Genomic DNA, 20,447 nt, shown 5'->3' with positions numbered 1-20,447 from the left:
GTAAACGGACCCGGACCCGTGATTTGACGGTCTTAGAGGGTCCGTAGGAAAATATGGGACTTGGGCGTATGCCCAGAATCGGATTCCGAGGTCCCAAGCCCGAGGAATGAATTTTTGAGTGAAATTGTGTTCTTGAAGTAATTAAGGAAATTGGAAATGAAATTTGGTTAGAAGACTATGGTATCGGGCCCGTATTTTGGTTCCGGCGACCGGTACAAGTCTTATAGATGTTTGAAATCACTCCTATAAAGTTTGGTTAAAAACGGACGTCGTTTGACGTGATCCGGACCCAAATTGGGGAATTGATGTTTAAAAGGGAAATCTGAGAAATTCCATTGATCTTGAGGCTTGATTCGATGTTTATGATGTTATATTGATGATTTGACCACACGAATATGTTCGTAGAGTGTTTTTGAAGTAGTGTGCATACTTGGGTTAGAGCTTCGAGGGATCGGGCGAGTTTCGAGTAGGTTCTAGGATGCCGTAGGCTTAGAAGATCAGATGTTGCAGGTTCAGGAAAAATATTACAGGCCTCTAAATCCTTTAGCGCGACCCACGAGGAATCGCGTGCGGCCGCGGTCGCCTTTGCGCGGTCCGCAGTGGGTGCTGTGCGGTCGCGGTCGGCTTAGTGCGGTCCGCGCGGGGTAAAGGTCCACAGGTCTTTAGGAAGGGCCAGCGCGGCCACTGTCAGCTTTGCGCGGTCCGCGGTGGGTGCTGTGTGGCCACGGTCGGCTTAGCGCGGTCCGCACAGGGGCTTCAGAAGGGTATAAATACACGTGAATTTTAGTTATTTTTACACTTTTCAAAACCCCAAAACATAAGAGGTGATTTTTCTAAATAACATTTCTTCTCCAAAACGATTGGTAAGTGATTTCTAACTCATTTTCTTCACTCCTTAACATCTTTTAATATGATTTCAACTTAAAATCAAAGATTTTCATGGGGGGAAATGGGTGTTTTGGGTAGAACCTAGGTTTTTCTAAAAATTGTGGATTTGGACCTCAATTTGGGGTCCGATTTCAAAACAAATTATACATTTGAATTCGTGGGGAATGGGTAAACAAGTTTTGGTCCGAACCTCGGGTTTCGACCACGTGGGCCCGGGGGTGATTTTGACTTTTTAAGTAAAACTTTGGGAAAACTCATTTTCATGCATTGGGATTGATTCATTTAGCACTTATTGATGTAATTAAGTAACTTGTGACTAGATTCGAGCATATTGGTGGTGGAATCAAGGGGTAAAGCTATAATTGAGGCTTGAGTAGTGCTCAAAGCTTTGAGGTAAGTGTTTGGTCTAACCTTAGCTTGAAGGATTAGGAGTTTAGTCTTATTTGCTACATGCTAATTGTCGAGTATGACGTATAGGCATGATGACGAGTATCTATACGTTGGTGTCTAGTATAACCGCGAGTCCTTATATTGCGGATATTCTGATTTTGTTGTATCTTCCATGCCTTAATGATGATTTTCTATATATTGTAACAAGCATGTGAAAGAAATTTTGATCTCTGCACTTCAAGGAGTGTTGGCTCGAGTTATAATACGAATTGTGAAAGTATACAAGATGATTGAACCCCTATGGAGCGTTGGCTCAGGTGGTAAAGTGAGATGAGAAGTGAAAGTGAAAGAAAGAGAAAGAATTATTAAATTGCTCCCTTGCCGGGATGTTTGTTGTTTTGTTGATTATCTCCATTGCCGGGAAGCTGAGAACATTGATATTATTCCCTTGCCGGGATTTAATTGCGTAATTGTGTTCCCTTGCCGGGATTTAAGTGCTTAATTGTGTTCCCTTGCCGGGATTTAGCTGCTTAATTGTATTCCCTTGTCGGTATTTCTACCATTATTTGTCTACTCCCTTGTCCCTTTGTTTGTGATTGTTGTTTGGGTGAGGAAGAGTGTTAAAGCACGAAGGGTGATGCCGTGTCGCATGATGTACCATTCCATGCCGATTTTATTGATTAAATGGTGAGGAAAGAGAGTAAAAGCACGAAGGGTGATGCCGTGCACATTTTTATTATATGATTGTTTTGGTGAGGACGAGAGTAAAATCACGAAGGGTGATGCCGTGCATTTGTTGATTCCCGATTCCTTATTGATATCCGAGTTATGTTGTTTCTTTCATTACTTATTGTTATTTGATTTACTTCAAGGTTACAGATTCCCTTACCCTATTTGCCTTGTGATTGTTGTTTGGATGAGGAAGAGCGTAAAACATGAAGGGTGATGTCGTGTATTGTTTTGGTGAGAATGAGAGTAAAAGCACGAATGGTGATGTAGTGCAAATTGTTGACTTTTGATTCTTGTTGATATCCTGGCTTTGCTGCTTCTTTCTGTTATTGAGGATTTCTATTTGAAACTGTTACCTTCCCACAACATGTTTCCCCCTCCCACATTGACTGGTTATTTCTGTATCTCTTTTCCGCTGTATATATATATATATATATATATATATATATATATATATATATGTATGTATATATATATATGTATATGAACCGCCTAGGTCTATTTGGAGTCTGGTCCTAGCCTCGTCACTACTTCGCCGAGGTTAGGCTGGACACTTGCCAGCACATGGGGTCGGTTGTGCTGATACTACACTCTAATTATTACTTATTGTTATTTGATTTACTTCAAGGTTACAGATTCCCTTACCCTATTTGCCTTGTGATTGTTGTTTGGATGAGGAAGAGCGTAAAACATGAAGGGTGATGTCGTGTATTGTTTTGGTGAGAATGAGAGTAAAAGCACGAATGGTGATGCAGTGCAAATTGTTGACTTTTGATTCTTGTTGATATCCTGGCTTTGCTGCTTCTTTCTGTTATTGAGGATTTCTATTTGAAACTGTTACCTTCCCACAACATGTTTCCCCCTCCCACATTGACTGGTTATTTCTGTATCTCTTTTCCGCTGTATATATATATATATATATATATATATATATATATATATATGTATATGGACCGCCTAGGTCTATTTGGAGTCTGGTCCTAGCCTCGTCACTACTTCGCCGAGGTTAGGCTGGACACTTGCCAGCACATGGGGTCGGTTGTGCTGATACTACACTCTAAGCTCTTTTGTACAGATCCAGGTCTTGGACAGCAGCAGTAGTGTGGGGGTCAGCCTTTAGTCCAGTGAGACACCGAGGTAGCCTTGCATGCGTCCGCAGGCCCGGCGTCTTCTCTATCTTTTATTCCAGTCTGTTATCTCTTGTATTTCGAGTCAAACAACTTATATTTTCTTTCTTTCAAACGGTTGTATTTAGTACTCTTAGAAGTTCGTGAGTAATGTGACACCAGTTCTTGGGTAAAGCCATATGTTAATTCTCGCATTATGGTTTCATATTCTTTAATTTAAGTCTTCCGCATAATCATTTAAAATCCGTTGCTTTCATGTTATCACTGATAATTGTTAAAACAAGAAATTGTTAATGTAGTAAGCAGTTAAGGATTGGCTTGCCTAGCTCGCATTAGTAGGCGCCATCACGACTCCCGAGGGTGGGAAATTTGGGTCGTGACAAGTTGGTATCAGAGCCCTAGGTTTCATAGGTCTCACAACTCACGAACAAGCTTAGTAGAGTCTGAGGTATCGGTACAGAGACGATTGTATTTATCCCCCGGAGGCTACAAAGTTAGGAAAATCTCATATTTGTTCTTTCTTGTCGTGCATATTTGTTCTTCAAATGTTAATTGAACTTCTACTCTGTTCTTCGCAGATGGCGAGAACACGCACTTCCTCATCTACCACTCAGCAGCTCGAGCCCCCTACAGCAGCTCCCACTAGGGGCAGAGGGCGAGGCCGAGGCAGTGTTGGAGGCCGAGGTAGGGGCAGAGCTCAGCCCCAAGCAGCAGCACCAGTAGTGGAGCCCCAGGTTGATTTTGAGGAGGAGGTTCCGGCCCCAGTAGTTCCAGTGGGCCCCGCTCAGGTCCCAGAGGGGTTCATTGCCACCCTAACTCTTCAGGACGCTCTGGTCCGATTGGCGGGCCTCATGAAGAGTGTCACCCGAGCAAGTTTGCTTCTAGTAGCATCAGCCACTTCTGAGGCTGGAGGAGGGGCTCAGACTCCTGCTACGCGAACTCCATAGCAGGTAGCTCCCCAGGTTCAGATTCCAGCAGTTCAACCAGCTGTGGTGGTCTAGCCGGGTGTAGTAGATCAGACCGGCGATGGAGCGGCTATGTCCGCCGATGCTTTGTGGAGGGTAGATAGGTTCACCAAGATCTTCACTTCTACATTCAGCGATGCATCTACTGGGGATCCCCAGGATTTTCTGGATAGTTGTCATGAGGTTCTTCGAAACATGGGGATCGTTGAGACCAATGGAGTTGATTTTGCTACCTTTCGTCTGTCTGGATCCGCCAAGACTTGGTGAAGGGATTATTGCTTAGCTAGACCAGCCGGTTCGCCATCTTTGACTTGGGAGCAGTTCACAGTGTTGTTTTTGGAGAAGTTTCTCCCCGTGACTCAGAGAGAGGCCTTTCGGAGGCAGTTTGAGCGCCTCCAGCAGGGTTCCATGACGGTCACCCAGTATGAGACCAAGTTCATCGATCTGGCTTGTCATGCTCTTGTCATACTTCCCACCAAGAGAGAGAGGGTGAGGAGGTTTATTGATGGTTTTATTCAGCCGATTCGTCTTCAGATGGCCAAGGAGGCTGGGAGTGAGATCACTTTCTAGGAAGCGGCCAATATGGCCCACAGGGTTGAGATGGTTCTGTCACAGGGAGGTGGTCATGGGTCGGATAAGAGGCCTTGTCATTCAGGCAGATTCGGTGGTACCTCGTCTAGAGGTAGATATTCATAAGGTAGAGGCCATCCTCCTAGGCCCTTTCAGTCAGCTCTCCAAGTCTCTCATGGTACTTTAGGTGGTTGTGGTTCTTAGATGCATTATTCTGATCAGCATCCTTACAGTGCACCACCAGCTCCCATCAGTGCACCACCGCTTCAAAGCTTCCGAGGTGGTCATTTAGGTCGACAGGGCCAACAGTTTCAGTAGCCGAGGGTTTGTTACACTTGTGGTGATCTGGGTTACATTTCCAGGTTTTGCCCTCGAGCACTGGGTAGCTCTCAGCATCAAGGTTCTCGTGAGATGGTATAGGAACCAGGTGTTCCACAGCCCGCCCAGCCAGTTAGGGTTGGGGGTAGAGGTGCTAGAGGTGGTGGTAGAGGTCCTAGAGGTAGATCTCAGGCCGCCAGAGGTGGAGGCCAGCCAGCAGCAGGCCGTCCCAGAGAGGTAGTTCAGGTTTGTGGGGCCCAGCCCCGATGCTATGCCCTTCTAGCTAGGCCCGAGGCTGAGGCTTCAGATGCAGTTATTACAGGTACTATTCTGGTTTGTGATAGAGATGCTTCAGTGTTATTTGATCTAGGGTCTACGTATTCGTATGTATCCTCTTATTTTGCACCGTACCTGGTCATGCCTAGTGATTCATTGAGTGTCCCTATTTATGTATCTACACCGGTGGGTGATTCTATCGTGGTCGATTGAGTCCATCACTCTTGTTTTGTGGTGATTAGGAGTCTTGAGACCCGTGTTGATTTATTGCTTTTAGACATGGTCAATTTCGACGTTATTTTGGGGATGGACTGGTTATCACCTTACCATGCCATTTTGGACTATCATGCCAAGACTGTGACCTTAGCTTTATCGGGTATGCCTCGTTTAGAGTGGAGAGGTACTCTTAGTCATTCTACCCGAAGTGATATTTCGTATGTGAAGGCTCGGCGTATGGTCGAGAAAGGGTGCTTGGCCTATTTGGCTTATGTTCGCGATTCTAGTGCGGAGGTCCCTTCTATTCATTCTGTGCCCATTGTTCGGGAGTTTCCTGAGGTTTTTTCCTCAGACCTGCCGGGTATGCCACCTGACAGGGATATCGGCTTTTGCATTGATTTGGCTCCGGGCACCCAACCCATTTCTATCCCGCCATACCGTATGGCCCCGCCTGAGTTGAAAGAATTGAAGGAGCAGTTATAGGACTTGCTTGAGAAGGGTTTCATTAGACCCAGTGTTTTGCCTTTGGGTGCGTCGGTGTTGTTTGTTAAGAAAAAGGATAGCTCGATGAGGATATGCATTGATTACCGGCAGTTGAACAAGGTCACGATCAAGAATAAGTATCCACTTCTGAGGATTGATGATTTGTTCGATCAGCTTCAGGGTGCTAAGGTATTTTCAAAGATTGACTTGAGATCTGGCTACCATCAGTTGAGGATTAAGGCATCTGATGTCCCTAAGACAGCATTCCACACTCGGTACGTGCATTATGAGTTCTTGGTCATGTCATTCGGGTTGACAAATGCCCCAGCAACTTTTATGGATTTGATGAACCGAGTGTTCAAGACTTATTTGGATTCGTTCATGATCGTCTTCATTGATGATATTTTGATATATTCCCGCAACCAGGAGGAGCACGAGCAACAACTCAGAGTGGTTCTTCAGACTCTAAAGGATAGTCAATTATATGCTAAGTTTTTAAAGTGTGAGTTCTGGTTGAGTTCGGTTGCATTTATAGTCATATTATATCCGCAGAGGGTATTCAGGTTGATCCAAAAAAAGATTGAGGCGGTCAAGAACTAGCCTAGACCAACATTAGCTACAGAGATTCGGAGTTTCTTGGGATTGGCAGGCTACTATCGTCGGTTCGTTGAGGGGTTTTCATCCATTGCAGCCCCGATGACCAGGTTGACTCAGAAGGGTGCCCAGTTTAGATGGTCAGACGAGTGTGAGGCGAGCTTTCAGAGGCTTAAGACAGCTCTGACTACGACATCGGTGTTAGTCCTGCCCACAGGTTCAGGGCCTTACACCGTTTATTGTGATGCATCTCGCATTGGGCTTGGTGCAATATTGATGCAGGAGGGCAAGGTCATTGCCTATGCTTCGAGGTAGTTGAAGATTCATGAGAAGAGCTACCCAGTGCATGATTTAGAGTTAGCAGCCATTGTTCACGCATTGAAGATTTGTAGGCATTATCTGTATGGCGTGGCATGTGAGGTGTTTATCGATCACAAGAGTCTTCAGTATTTGTTCAAACAAAAGGAATTGAATTTGAGGCAGACGAGGTAGTTGGAGTTGTTGAAGGATTATGATATCACTATCTTATATCACCCGGGAAAGGCCAACGTGGTGGCCGATGCTTTGAGTAGAAAGTCAGCCAGTATGGGCAATCTTGCTTATATTCCAGTCGGTGAGAGGCCGCTTGCTTTGGATGTTCAGGCTTTGGCCAATCGATTTGTGAGGTTGGATATTTCTGAGCCTAGTCGAGTATTAGCTTGCACAGTCGCTCGTTCTTCGTTATTGAAGCGTATCCGTGATCGGTAGTTTGATGATCCCCTTTTGTGTGTCCTTAGAGACACGGTGCAACATGGAGGTGCCAAGCAGGTTACCTTAGGTGATGATGGAGTTCTGAGATTGCGGGGTCGAGTTTGTGTGCCTAATGTGGATGGGATTCGAAAGTTGATTTTAGAGGAGGCCCATAGTTCCCGAGACTCTATCCATCCGGGCGCCGCGAAGATGTATCAGGATTTGCGGCAGCATTATTGGTGGCGTAGAATGAAGAAAGATATTATGGCACATGTGGCACGGTGTTTGAATTGTCAGCAGGTTAAGTACGAGCATCAGAGGCCTGGTGGTTTATTTCAGAGGATTGAGTTTCCCGAGTGGAAATGGGAGCGGATCACTATGGATTTTGTTGTTGGGCTTCCGCTGACTCGGAGGAAGTTCGACGCAGTTTGGGTCATTGTTGATAGGCTGAACAAGTCATCGCATTTCATTCCTGTGGCAGTCTCCTATTCGTCCGAGAGGTTAGCTGAGATCTATATCCAGGAGATTGTTCGCCTTCATGGTGTGCCGGTATCTACCATTTCGGACCGAGGTATGCAGTTCACCTTGTGCTTCTGGAGAGCAGTTCATCGAGAGTTAGGTACCCAGGTTGAGTTGAGTACAATATTTCATCCTCAGACGGATGGACAGTTCGAGCGGACTATTCAAATATTGGAGGATATGCTCTGGGCTTGTGTTATTGACTTCGGAGGTTCGTGGGATCGGTTTTTGCCTACAACAATAGCTACCAGTCGAGTATCCATATGGCTCCTTACGAGGCTTTATATGGTAGGCGGTGTCGATCTCCGGTTGGATGGTTTGAGCCGGGAGAGGCTCGGTTGTTGGGTACGGATCTGGTTCAGGAGGCCTTGGACAATGTCTGGATCATTCAGGATATGCTTCGTACAGCTCAGTCCAGGTAAAAGAGCTATGCAGATCGCAAGGTTCGAGACATGGCTTTGATGTTGGTGAGCGTGTATTGCTCCGAGTGTCGCCTATGAAAGGCGTGATGAGATTTGGGAAGAAGGGAAAGCTTAGCCCTAGGTTTATCGGTCCTTTTGAGATTCTTGACAGAGTGGTAGAGGTGGCTTATAGACTTGCATTGCCACCTAGCTTATCAGCCGTGCATCCAGTTTTTCATGTGTCTATGCACCGGAAATATCACGGCGATCCATCCCACGTGTTAGATTTCAGTACTGTCTAGTTGGATAAGGACTTGTCCTATGAGAAGGAGTCGATATCTATTCTAGATCGACAGATTCGTCAGTTGAGATCCAAGAATTTCCCTTCTGTTCGTGTTCAGTGGAAAGGTCAGCCCCTCGAGGCTTCGACCTGGGAGTCCGAGTCTGACATGCGGAGCCGTTATCCTCATCTATTTTCCGACTCAGGTACTTCCTTCTTTTGTCCGTTCGAGGACGAACGGTTGTTTTAGAGGTGGATAATGTGATGACTCAAAGGGTCATCACCGGTTTCTAATTGAATTCTGTGTCTCCGAGGCCTTGAAAACCTCATTTAAGGTTGCCTCGATTCGCATGCATAGTCCGGGCGCGTAGAAAGAAAGCTTAAATATGAAATTCTGTGAAAAATGCTATGTTTTGATATTAAAAAGAAAAAAAATTTGACTTCGGTCAACATTTTGGGTAAACGGATCCAGACCCGTGATTTGACGGTCTCGGAGGGTTCGTAGGAAAATATGGGACTTGGGCGTATGCCCAGAATCGGATTCTGAGGTCCCAAGCCCGAGGAATGAATTTTTGAGTGAAATTGTTTTCTTGAAGTAATTAAGGAATTAGAAATGAAATTTGGTTATAAGACTATGGTATCGGGCCCGTATTTTGGTTCTGGCACCCGGTACAAGTCTTATAGATGTTTGAAATCACTCCTGTAGAGTTTGGTTAAAAACGGACGTCGTTTGACGCGATCCGGACCCAAATTGGGCAATTGATGTTTAAAAGGGAAATCTGAGAAATTCCATTGATCTTGAGGCTTGATTCGATGTTCATGATGTTATATTGATGATTTGACCACACGAATATGTTCGTAGAGTGTTTTTGAAGTAGTGTGCATACTTGGGTTAGAGCTTTGAGGGCTTGGGCGAGTTTCGAGTAGGTTCCGGGATGCCGTAGGCTTAAAAGATCAGATGTTGCAGGTTCAGGAAAAATATTGCAGGCCTCTTAACTCTTTAGCGGGGCCTGCGAGGAATAACCGCGGGGGGGCCAGCACGGCCGTGGTCGCCTTTGCGCTGTCCGTGGTGGGTGCTGTGCGGCCGCGGTCGGCTTAGCGCGGTCCGCGCGAGGCAAAAGTCTGCAGGTCTTCAGGAAGGGCCAGCGCGGCCACGGTCAGCTTTGCATGGTCCACGGTGGGTGTTCTGCGGCCGCGGTCGGCTTAGGACGGTCCGCATAGGGGGCTTTAGAAAGGTATAAATACACGTGAATTTCAGTTATTTTTACACTTTTCAAAACCCCAAAACATAAGAGGCGATTTTTCTAAATAACTTTTCTTCTCCAAAACGATTGGTAAGTGATTTCTAACTCATTTTCTTCATTCCTTAACATCTTTTAACATGATTTCAACTTAAAATCAAAGATTTTCATGGGGGGAAATGAGTGTTTTGGGTAGAACCTAGGTTTTTCTAAAAATTGGGGATTTGGACCTCAATTTGGGGTCCGATTTCAAAACAAATTATACATTTGGATTCGTGGAGGAATGGGTAAACTGGTTTTGGTCCGAACCTCGAATTTCGATCACGTGGGCCCGGGGGTGATTTTGACTTTTTGAGTAAAACTTTGGGAAAACTCATTTTCATGCATTGGGATTGATTCATTTAGCACTTATTGATGTAATTAAGTAACTTGTGACTAGATTCGAGCGGATTGGTGGTGGAATCAAGGGGTAAAGCTATAATTGAGACTTGAGTGGTGTTCAAAGCTTCGAGGTAAGTGTTTGGTCTAACCTTAGCTTGAGGGATTAGGAGTTTAGTCTTATTTGCTACGTGCTAATTGTCGAGTACGACATATAGGCATGGTGACGAGTATCTATACGTTGGTGTCTAGTATGACCGTGAGTCCTTATATTGCGAATATTATGATTTTGTTGTATCTTCCATTCCTTAATGATGATTTTCTATATATTGTAACAAGCATGTGAAAGAAATTTTGATCCCTGCACTTCGAGGAGTGTTGGCTCGAGTTATAATACGAATTGTAAAAGTATACGAGATGATTGAACCCCTATGGAGCGTTGACTCAGGTGGTAAAGTGAGATGAGAAGTAAAAGTGAAAGAAAGAGAAAGAATTATTAAATTGCTCCCTTGCCGGGATGTTTGTTGTTTTGTTGATTATCTCCCTTGCAGGGAAGCTGAAAACATTGATATTGTTCCCTTGCCGGGATTTAATTGCGTAATTGTGTTCCCTTGCCAGGATTTAACTGCTTAATTGTGTTCCCTTGCCGGGATTTATCCCCTTAATTGTATTCCCTTGTCGGGATTTCTACCATTATTTGTCTACTTCCTTGTCCCTTTGTTTGTGATTGTTATTTGGGTGAGGAAGAGTGTTAAAGCATGAAGGGTGATGCCGTGTCGCATGATGTACCATTCCGTGCCGATTTTATTGATTAAATGGTGAGGAAAGATAGTAAAAGCACGAAGGGTGATGCCGTGCATATTTTTATTATATGATTGTTTTGGTGAGGACGAGAGTAAAATCACGAAGGGTGATGCCATGCATTTTTCTGATTCCCGATTCCTTATTGATACCCGAGTTATGTTGTTTCTTTCATTACTTATTGTTATTTTATTTACTTCGAGGTTACAGATTCCCTTAACCTATTTGCCTTGTGATTGTTGTTTGGGTGAGAAAGAGCATAAAGCACGAAGGGTGATGCCGTGTATTGTTTTGGTGAGAATGAGAGTAAAAGCACGAAGGGTGATGCAGTGCAAATTGTTGACTTTTGATTCTTGTTGATATCCTATCTTTGTTGCTTCTTTCTGTTATTGAGGATTTCTATTTGAAACTATTACCTCCCCACAACATGTTTCCCCCTCCCACATTGACTGGTTATTTCTGTATCTCTTTTCCGCTATATATATATATATATGTATATGAACCGCCTAGGTCTATTTGGAGTCTGGTCCTACCCTCGTCACTACTTCGCCGAGGTTAGGCTGGACACTTGCCAGCATATGGGGTCGGTTATGCTGATACTACACTCTGTGATCTTTTGCACAGATCCAGGTCTTGGACAGCAGCAGTAGCACGGGGGTCAGCCTTCAGTCCAGCGAGACACCGAGGTAGCCTTGCAGGCGTCCGCAGGCCCGGCGTCTTCTCTATCTTTTATTCCAGTCTGTTATCTCCTATATTTCGAGACAAACAACTTATATTTTTTTTCTTTCAAACGGTTGTATTTAGTACTCTTAGATGTTCGTGAGTAATGTGACACCAGTTCTTGGGTAAAGGCATATGTTGATTCTCGCATTATGGTTTCGTATTCTTTAATTTATGTCTTCCGCATAATCATTTAAATTCCGTTGCTTTCATGTTATCACTGATAATTGTTAAAAGAAGAAATTGTTAATGAAGTGAGCAGTTAAGGATTGGCTTGCCTAGCTCGCATTAGTAGGTGCCATCACGACTCTCGAGGGTGGGAAATCCGGGTCGTGACATTTCAATACCTTTTTTATGTAAGCAGATTGATGAACAAAAATTCCATTGTCAAATGTTCAATTTGCAAACCGAGACATAATTTTGTCTTTCCGAAATCTTTCACCTCGAATTCCTTCTTTAAATAATCAACTTCCTTTTGGAGTTCTGTAGGAGTTCCAATAAGGTTTATGTCATCGACATATATGGAGGGTACAACAAATTTCGATGTTGTTTTCTTTATAAAAACACATGGACAAATGGCATCATTTATATAACATTTGTTTAATAAATACTCACTAAGGTGGTTATACCACATTCTTCCTGATTGCTTTAAACCATACAAAAATCTTTACAATTTGATTGAAAATATTTCACGGGACTTTGAATTCTGTGCGTTAGGCATTTTAAATCCCTCAGGAATTTTCATGTATATCTTATTATCAAGTGAGCCGTAAAGGTAGGCTATAACTACATCCATTAAATGCATGTCAAGCTTTTCATGGACAGCAAAACTAATGAGATAACGGAATGTTATAGCATCCATAATAGGAGAATATGTCTCTTCATAATCGACACCAGGCCTTTGTGAAAATCCTTGTGCAACAAGGCGTGCCTTATATCTTTGTACCTCATTTTTCTCATTCCTTTTGCGTACAAAGACCCATTTAGAGCCAACAGGCTTAACACCATTAGGTGTTTGGACTACAGGCCCAAATACTTCACGTTTTGCAAGTGAACTTAACTCTAATTGGATTGCTTCTTGCCATTTTGGCCAATCAAGCCTTTTCGACATTCTCCAACAGATTGAGGTTCAAGATCCTCACTTTCTTGCATAATGCTAGATGCAACATTATATGCAAAGATGTAATCCACCACTATATCCACTTGATTCAAATTTGTCTCAATATCGACTGGATTTATTGATAGTTCCTTATTTTCTTGAGTCTCAGGCTCATTGATTTCATCATGAATCTTAGGATTGGTTAAATCGTGAGGTTCTTTATGAGACTCTTTCGTAGTGTCATCTTGATCATTTGTTTTCCTTTTTCTAGGATTTCGATCCTTAGAACCTAATGGTCTTCCACGTTTTAGGCGTGATTTTGACTCATTAGCTGTGACACTAGAAGATTGTCCAAAATCGAAACCAAGACTAGGAATTTTTAACAAACAGGATCAAGAATCATTACTCTTTCGTTTCGACACAAGAAAAAAGGATTTTTCTACACCCCTTTCTTGTGTCGAAGACTAGGAAGACAAATAATCCCTCCTAGAATTTTTTGTTCCCCGCATTTATCCCCTGCTTCCTTATGTCTAGTATTTAGACAAATTTGACTTTCTTTCTATTTAGAATAGAAAACTATTGATACGTCTTATGGCATTGAAATCTGTCAATAGTAACATAGTCACACTACTCCAATTTTAAAAAACGAAATAAAAATAATGAAAGTCAAATACTCTTCTTCAAATTCTACATTACATACTCTTTTTCTACGAGATGCTGGGAATCCCTTGTACCACAGAGGCATGTGGATCAAGATGAGACAATGATGTATTTTTCCACAAAATTTCAAGTTTGGTTTCACTAATATTTCCCCCTAATTTTGGGAAAAATGCCTCATCGAATCGACAATATGCAAAACGAGCAGTGAACAAATCTCTCGTTAATGTTTCAAGGTGGTGAATAATGGAGGGCGATTCAAACCCAACATATATTAACCTTCTTTGGGGACCCATTTTGGTGCGATATGGGAGTGCTATAGGCACATATACAACACATCCAAAAATTCTTAGATGAGATATATTAGGTTCATGACCCAAAACTAATTGCAACGGGGAATATTTGTGATAATTTGTCGGTCTGAGACGAACTAGCATTGCTGCATGCAAAATGGCGTGACCCCAAACAGAAGTGGGCAACTTCGTTTTCATGAGTAACGATCTTGCTATCAATTGTAGACGTTTAATTAAAGACTCTGCACGGCCATTTTGAGTGTAAACATGAGCTACATGATATTCCATTTTTATCTCAATTGATAAGCAATAATCATTAAATGATTGGGATGAAAACTCAGCATCATTATCAAGTCTAATAGACTTAATTGGATTGTCGGGAAATTGTGCCCGTAATCGGATTATTTGTGTCATTAATTTTGCAAACGCGAGGTTGTGAGATAACAATAGGTATACATGAGACCATCTAGAAGATGCATCTATTAAGACCATAAAATATCTAAACGACTTACTATGTGGGTGAATAGGTCCACAAATGTCCCCTTGTATATGTTCTAAAAACGCAGGGGACTCAATCCCAACCTTTGTTGGTGATGGTCTTATAATTAGCTTTTCTTGATAACAAGAAGTGCAAGAAAATTCATTATTTAAAAAAATTTCTAATTCTTTAATGGATGCCCATTTGAGTTTTCTATGATTCATCTCATCATAATTGATCCAGGATGGCCCAATCGATCATGCCAAAGTACAAAAGTATTGGAAGCAGTAATCTTTTGGTTTACGGTAGAATGTGCCTCAATTGCACTAATTTTTGTCCAATACAAGCCACAAGATAAAGATGGAAACTTCTCAATAACTCTTTTCTGGCCAGTGACATTCTTGGTAATGATGAGATATTCTATATTATTCTCATCTATTGTCTCAATATGAAATCCATTTCTGTGGATATCTTTAAAACTCAACAAGTTCCTCTTGGACTTGGAGGAGAACATTGCATTCTCTATGATAATTATTGTTCCCTTAGGCAGAGTTATAGTAGCTCTTCCAGAGCCTTCAATTAGATTACTACTACCAGAAATTGTAGTAATATCTGCCTTACACATACTTAAATGAGAAAAATATTTCTTCTCTTTGAATATTGTATGTGTCGTAGATGAATCAATTAAGCAAATACTTTTACAATTGAAATTTGATCCAAGTTTGCTTTAAAAGATATCCATATTTGATTCCCATAGTTTGACATACAAAAGAAGTATATGAATAAATATTAGTATTTTTAGAGAAAAAATGGAAAAGAAATAAAGTTAAACCAATAATTCAATAACAGTCTTTAATGCATTTTCTAGCAAATTCTAATTATTATACAAATAATTACGCAACAAAAATAATACAAGTACACATATGATTAATACAACTACAACAAATTTATTTACATTTATAAATTATTTGCATTTTCCTACACATTGTATGAAAAATAATTGATCTGTGTAAGAAAATAACATACTCATAAAAAACAATTGAGGGTGAAGTAACAAAAGTTGTTCCAGAGTGCTTGTAAATCTTTTCTTAAAGAGAATTAAAGCAACGTAAAGGAAAGTTAAAATCGTTAAAAGATCACTGAGACTAGAATACTAATTAATAGGATATTACTCCTTGTTTGTGAAATTTATAAAATTTCAGAAATAAAAATATTATTAAGAACTACATAAGAAGAATTGTGCAATAAAAATTATGAGATGTTTATTCATTACATACTATGAATAGGAAAGCATAAAAATTAAATTTCTCAATCATCTCTAACCACAGATCCATCACCGATCAAGTGGTTTATTTTTTCATCAGGGTGCTCAAACAAAATCTGGCACATCCAAGTGGGTGATGTCAAATTCATTGTCATAGATAAGATTGGCTTCAGGATCTTTATTCTTCAGAGATGCTTGATAAAGCTCAACCAAATATTTTGGTATGCGACAAATTTTTGCCCAATGCCCTTTTCCACCGCAACGATAGCATTTAGTTTCTGAATCATTTGCATTTCGCTTCTCATCTTTCCCTTTCCATTTTTGGAAGTTATTTTTCGTTGGAGGATGATTAACACCAGGAAAAATTCTTCCTTGGATATGGCCACGACCACGACCATGAATATGGCCAGGACCTTTTCCACGATTTTCATAATGGCAATACACCTCATCCTCTTTAGGCAATGGTGTAGACCCAATGGGTCGATTTTCGTGATTTCTCATAAGCAATTCATTGTTTCGTTCAGTCACAGGTAGAAGAGAAATCAACTGAGAGTACTTTGTGAAGCCTTTCTCTTGGTACTGTTGTTGCAAGATCATATTGGAGGCATGAAACGTTGTAAACGTTTTTCAAGCATATCATAGTCACTAATATTATCTCCACAGAGTTTTAACTTAGAAGTAATTCTAAACATTGCAGAATTATATTCAGAAACAGACTTAAAGTCTTGGAGCCTAAGATGAGCCCAACCATATCGTTCTTGTGGAAGAGTGACCAACTTTAAGTTGTCATATCTTTCCTTTATACCATTCCACAAAATAAGTGGATATTTTACTGTGAGATATTCAATTTTCAACCCTTCATCAAGGTGATGGCGCAAGAAAATCAAGGCCTTAGCACAGTCTTGGGTAGATGCCTTATCTTTATCTTTAATAGCGTCTCCAAGACCCATTGAATCTAAATGGATTTCAGCATCCAATACCCATATCATATAGTTCTTGCCCGAAATTTCAAGGGCAACGAACTTTCTTTTCATAATATCAGACATAATTAAAAAAATACAAATTTGAGAAAAATTATATCTTAATTTTTTCAAAGATCTTCTTGAGATGGTAGAGTCTCATGCTGATAATGTGTTATAAAATATAACCCAAAATAACAATATAGAACAAGCAAAAACAAACTAAGAGATATAGAGAGAGAGGAAGCGAGATTCTTATTTCTTCTTCAATTGTGTGTATTTTCCTATCTATTACAAGACCTTTATATAGGCATAAAAAGTGAAGAAAATATGTCATGGAATATGGCATTGAACATACAAAATATGTCATTAAACATTTGAGATGAAGATCATGAAAGAAGAGTAGACATCCAACATAATGTGATATTTATCATAACAGTTTCTTTAATGTGAGAAAACATAGTTTTGACTTTACTATTACTTGGTAAGATTTGTTGATCAGTTTACAAATAGTAAATAAAGGTTATTTATTTTAATGTAACAAATGTAATTTTATCATTTTATTGTTATAAATAGATAAAGTAAAATGATCATATGTAAAATTAACTCGTCATAAAGAATTTGCCCTTTCTAACTGTTGATATACTACAGGTTGCTCTTCTTCATGGAATGTGTATGGGGAGGTGGATCTTTAATGCTGCCAATGAAGTTCTCTGTTGTCAATGAAAAATCTGCTGGTATACGCATACATGCAATTCTGACTTTAATATCATATGTAGGAGATTTGTCATAGTATCTAACTTTTATTTCATTGATACCATAGTATTTTTCAACTCCGAAAACAAGATTAGGATACCTTCCAGATTGTGGCTTCTCATATATGCTTTCACGACTTCCTGGTCGACTTGGTAAGCATTCAAATAGCGCGCGCACACACAGACACACACACATAAATGTATGTATGTATGTATGTATGTATGTATGTATGTATGTATGTATGTATGTATGTATGTATATGTTTAAAGTGATCATAAAAAAAGCTCTTTTTCTTCTAGGAAGAAGATCCAAATTTATCGGTCTACTATATGAAAAACTTAATTTATCCTCTATTATACTTGGGGGCCGCTTGGTACAGTGTATAAGAATAATGCTGAATAACGTGTATTAGTAATATAAAGATTAATAATGTATGGGTTAGTAATATAAGCAGTACTAATGTAGAGATTATTTCTTAACCACTATTTGGTGTGGTGTATTAAAAATTAAAATACATTGCATAATTTTTAAGGTAATTGATTGTTTACAAAAAGGCTCTCCATATTCTTTAGTTTTAAGGGACTTTAAGGACAATGTTATCCTTAACCATTCTAATGCATGCATTAATAGCCTTGGTATTGCTAATACCATGGTTTGCTATGTATTAGTTATGCATAGGATAATACCAATTAGGTTGTATAACTGATACTTGTATTGGTAATATATAGGTTTGTTGAAAACGTGTACCACATAAGGGATTAGTAATACCAAAACTAATGCATGCATTATTTTTCTAACGGATCCAACCAAACGACCCCTTAAGGGTTACTCAATCACTTAAAGTTAGCAAATCTTCTTGTATTTCTCCTTGACCTTAATAGATGACCAACATGGACTAGATAGATCGATTTCACGTGTCAAAATACTCTGGAAAAACGGTCCAAATTTGCCCATCTACTTTTGAAATTATTATACATAATTTAGGGAGGGGAGCATGAGTTCACGTGCCTCATGGAACCCCCTAGATACGCCCATGTATGAATGAACCTAAAATAAAAGTGATCATAAAATAAGCTCTTTTTCTTCTAGGAAAAAGATCCAAATTTATCGGTCTACTATATGAAAAACTTAATTTATTGTAACAACCCAAAATATTTTGATATACTTATTATTTGTGAGATTGAGTTTAATTAAATAAGTAGTGAGCCTATATTACACATATTAGTTAGATAATAAATAATTAGAATTTGATAAACAAAATGGGCTAGGCCCACATTATTTCTGTGCTTGCCTACGTGAAATGACTTAAGTTAGAGGGTAAGGCCATTATCTAATGCATATACATAAGGGATTAGTCGGCGGCGCTCATGTTTTGGCAGAAAGGCTATAATTTGTCTCTTTGGTGGAGTGCATTGTCGAAACCGGGAATTAGGAGACTGAGTCTGCTTTTGCAACTCAAATTTGCTATCCAGGTATAAGATTAACTTCACATTCCTAGTTCCTTGTGACGACCCGACCCGTCGTCTTGTGAGTTACCGTTCCGTTTTCCTCATTTCCTATATTTTTATGCTTCATTATCAGTTTTGGGTGTGAACGAGTTGATTTGGATTGGTTTTAGTAGGAAATGAGACACTTAGTCTCTTTAAGGAAGGTTTGTTTTGGAAAAATCAACCGGACGTTGACTTATGTGTTAGAGGGCTCGGATTTGAATCCCGATAATTCGGCTAGCTTCGGGGGATGATTTGTGACTTAGGAGTGTGATCGAAAGTAATTTTGGAAGTCCGGTATAGAATTAGGATTGAATTGGCGAAGTTAGTATTTTGGCGAATTCCGGTTGATAGATGAGATTTTGATCCGAGAGTCGGAATGGAATTCCGAGAGTTGTTGTAGCTTCATTAGGTGATTTGGGATATGTGTGCAAAATATTCGGACGTGGTTTGGTCGGATTTTTGATCGAAAGTGTATTTCGGAAGTTTTTAGAAAATTAGGCTTGAATTCGATGAGTTTTGGGTAATTTGATGTTGTTTGAGGTGTTTTGATGATTGGAAGAGGTTTGAATAATGTTATGAATTATGTTGGCATGTTTGGTCGGGGTCCCATGAGGCTCGGATAAGTTTTGGAAGATTTTTGCCGTTTGAGTATAAGCATGTAATGATCCAAAGGTCCATTTTTAGTTCTAGAGATCGAAATTTTATTTCGAGATTTCTGGAATTTAAATAATAAATTATAGGAGTGACCTGGAAAGTTTGGTCTAATTTCATCAAGTCGCGATTGGGTTTTTGACACGAAACATGAGTTAATTATTTAACGAGCGAAATGGATATCGCACTGAGCAAACGAGCTCCGAATCGAGTTTCGATTGAAGGACTATGTTCGTATCATTATTTGTGACTCATAGGAATAAGAATCATTGACTTCCGAGTTCGTATGATGGAGTTAGAGCCATTTTCGTAAAAAAAAGTGCTGCAATTTCTTTGGCTGCTGATGTATTTTTTTTAGCAGCGTGAACAGTAACCGTGCGTGAACAGTGACCGCGCGGGTGAACGGTGACCACGCGCGTGAACAGTAACCGCACGCGTGAACAGTACTTCCGAAAAATTCTGGACAGTGAGTTTATAAAACACTTCATCCACGATTTTGGGTCATTTTTCCTCCATGGTTGATCATTTTGAGAGCTTCTTGGTGGAGATTAAAGAGGGATTCAAGGGGGAACGACTTGAGGTAAGTTTCTTGGACTTAGAACTCGTTTTTATTGTGAATTCCACCTAGAGATTCATGAAATATAAGCCTACAAATCAAGAACTAGGGCTTGAATTTTGAAACCAAACAATTAGGATTTGATGGGTCATTTGAACTCGGATTTGGGAGTTCTTGGTATGTATAGACTCGTGGCAAGACAAGGAATCCGGTGATGTTAATTTTCTGATTTTTTCGAGATGTGGGACCGAGGCTCGGGTTTTGTCAAATTCGTGAATTTTGATATTTTTCGATTGCTTTCGATTGGGTATTGTCTCTTTAGCATAATGCGACATATTCATTGAGATTTTGGGCAGATTCGTCGCACGAGGAGGGTAATTTGAGAGGCAAGGGCATAGCGAGCTAGACTTTGACCATTTTGAGGTGAGTAATTGATGTAAATGATGTCCTGAGGGTTTGAAACCCCGGAATTTCACATCGTAACGCTATATTGAGGTGACTTGCACGCCGGATAACGGGCGTGGAGTAGAGCACCATTGGGGATTGTGACTTGGTCCGTCCCGAGAGATGTTTTTACCGTGTTTTCTACTTGAACTAAATTTAGAATCATCCTTACTTG

At 40.5% G+C, this 20,447-nt stretch overlaps 1 pseudogene; it reads left to right on the top strand.

Moving 5' to 3' along the window:
- The window catches only part of LOC138870303 (3-hydroxyisobutyryl-CoA hydrolase-like protein 5), a 76,931-nt pseudogene that overhangs the window by 13,305 nt on the left and 43,179 nt on the right, over nucleotides 1–20,447 (top strand).

This window comes from Nicotiana sylvestris, chromosome 6 (genome assembly GCF_000393655.2).
Source record: "Nicotiana sylvestris chromosome 6, ASM39365v2, whole genome shotgun sequence".
In the NCBI taxonomy this organism is placed as follows: Eukaryota; Viridiplantae; Streptophyta; class Magnoliopsida; order Solanales; family Solanaceae; genus Nicotiana; species Nicotiana sylvestris.
This window is presented reverse-complemented; position numbering and strand designations above follow the sequence as displayed.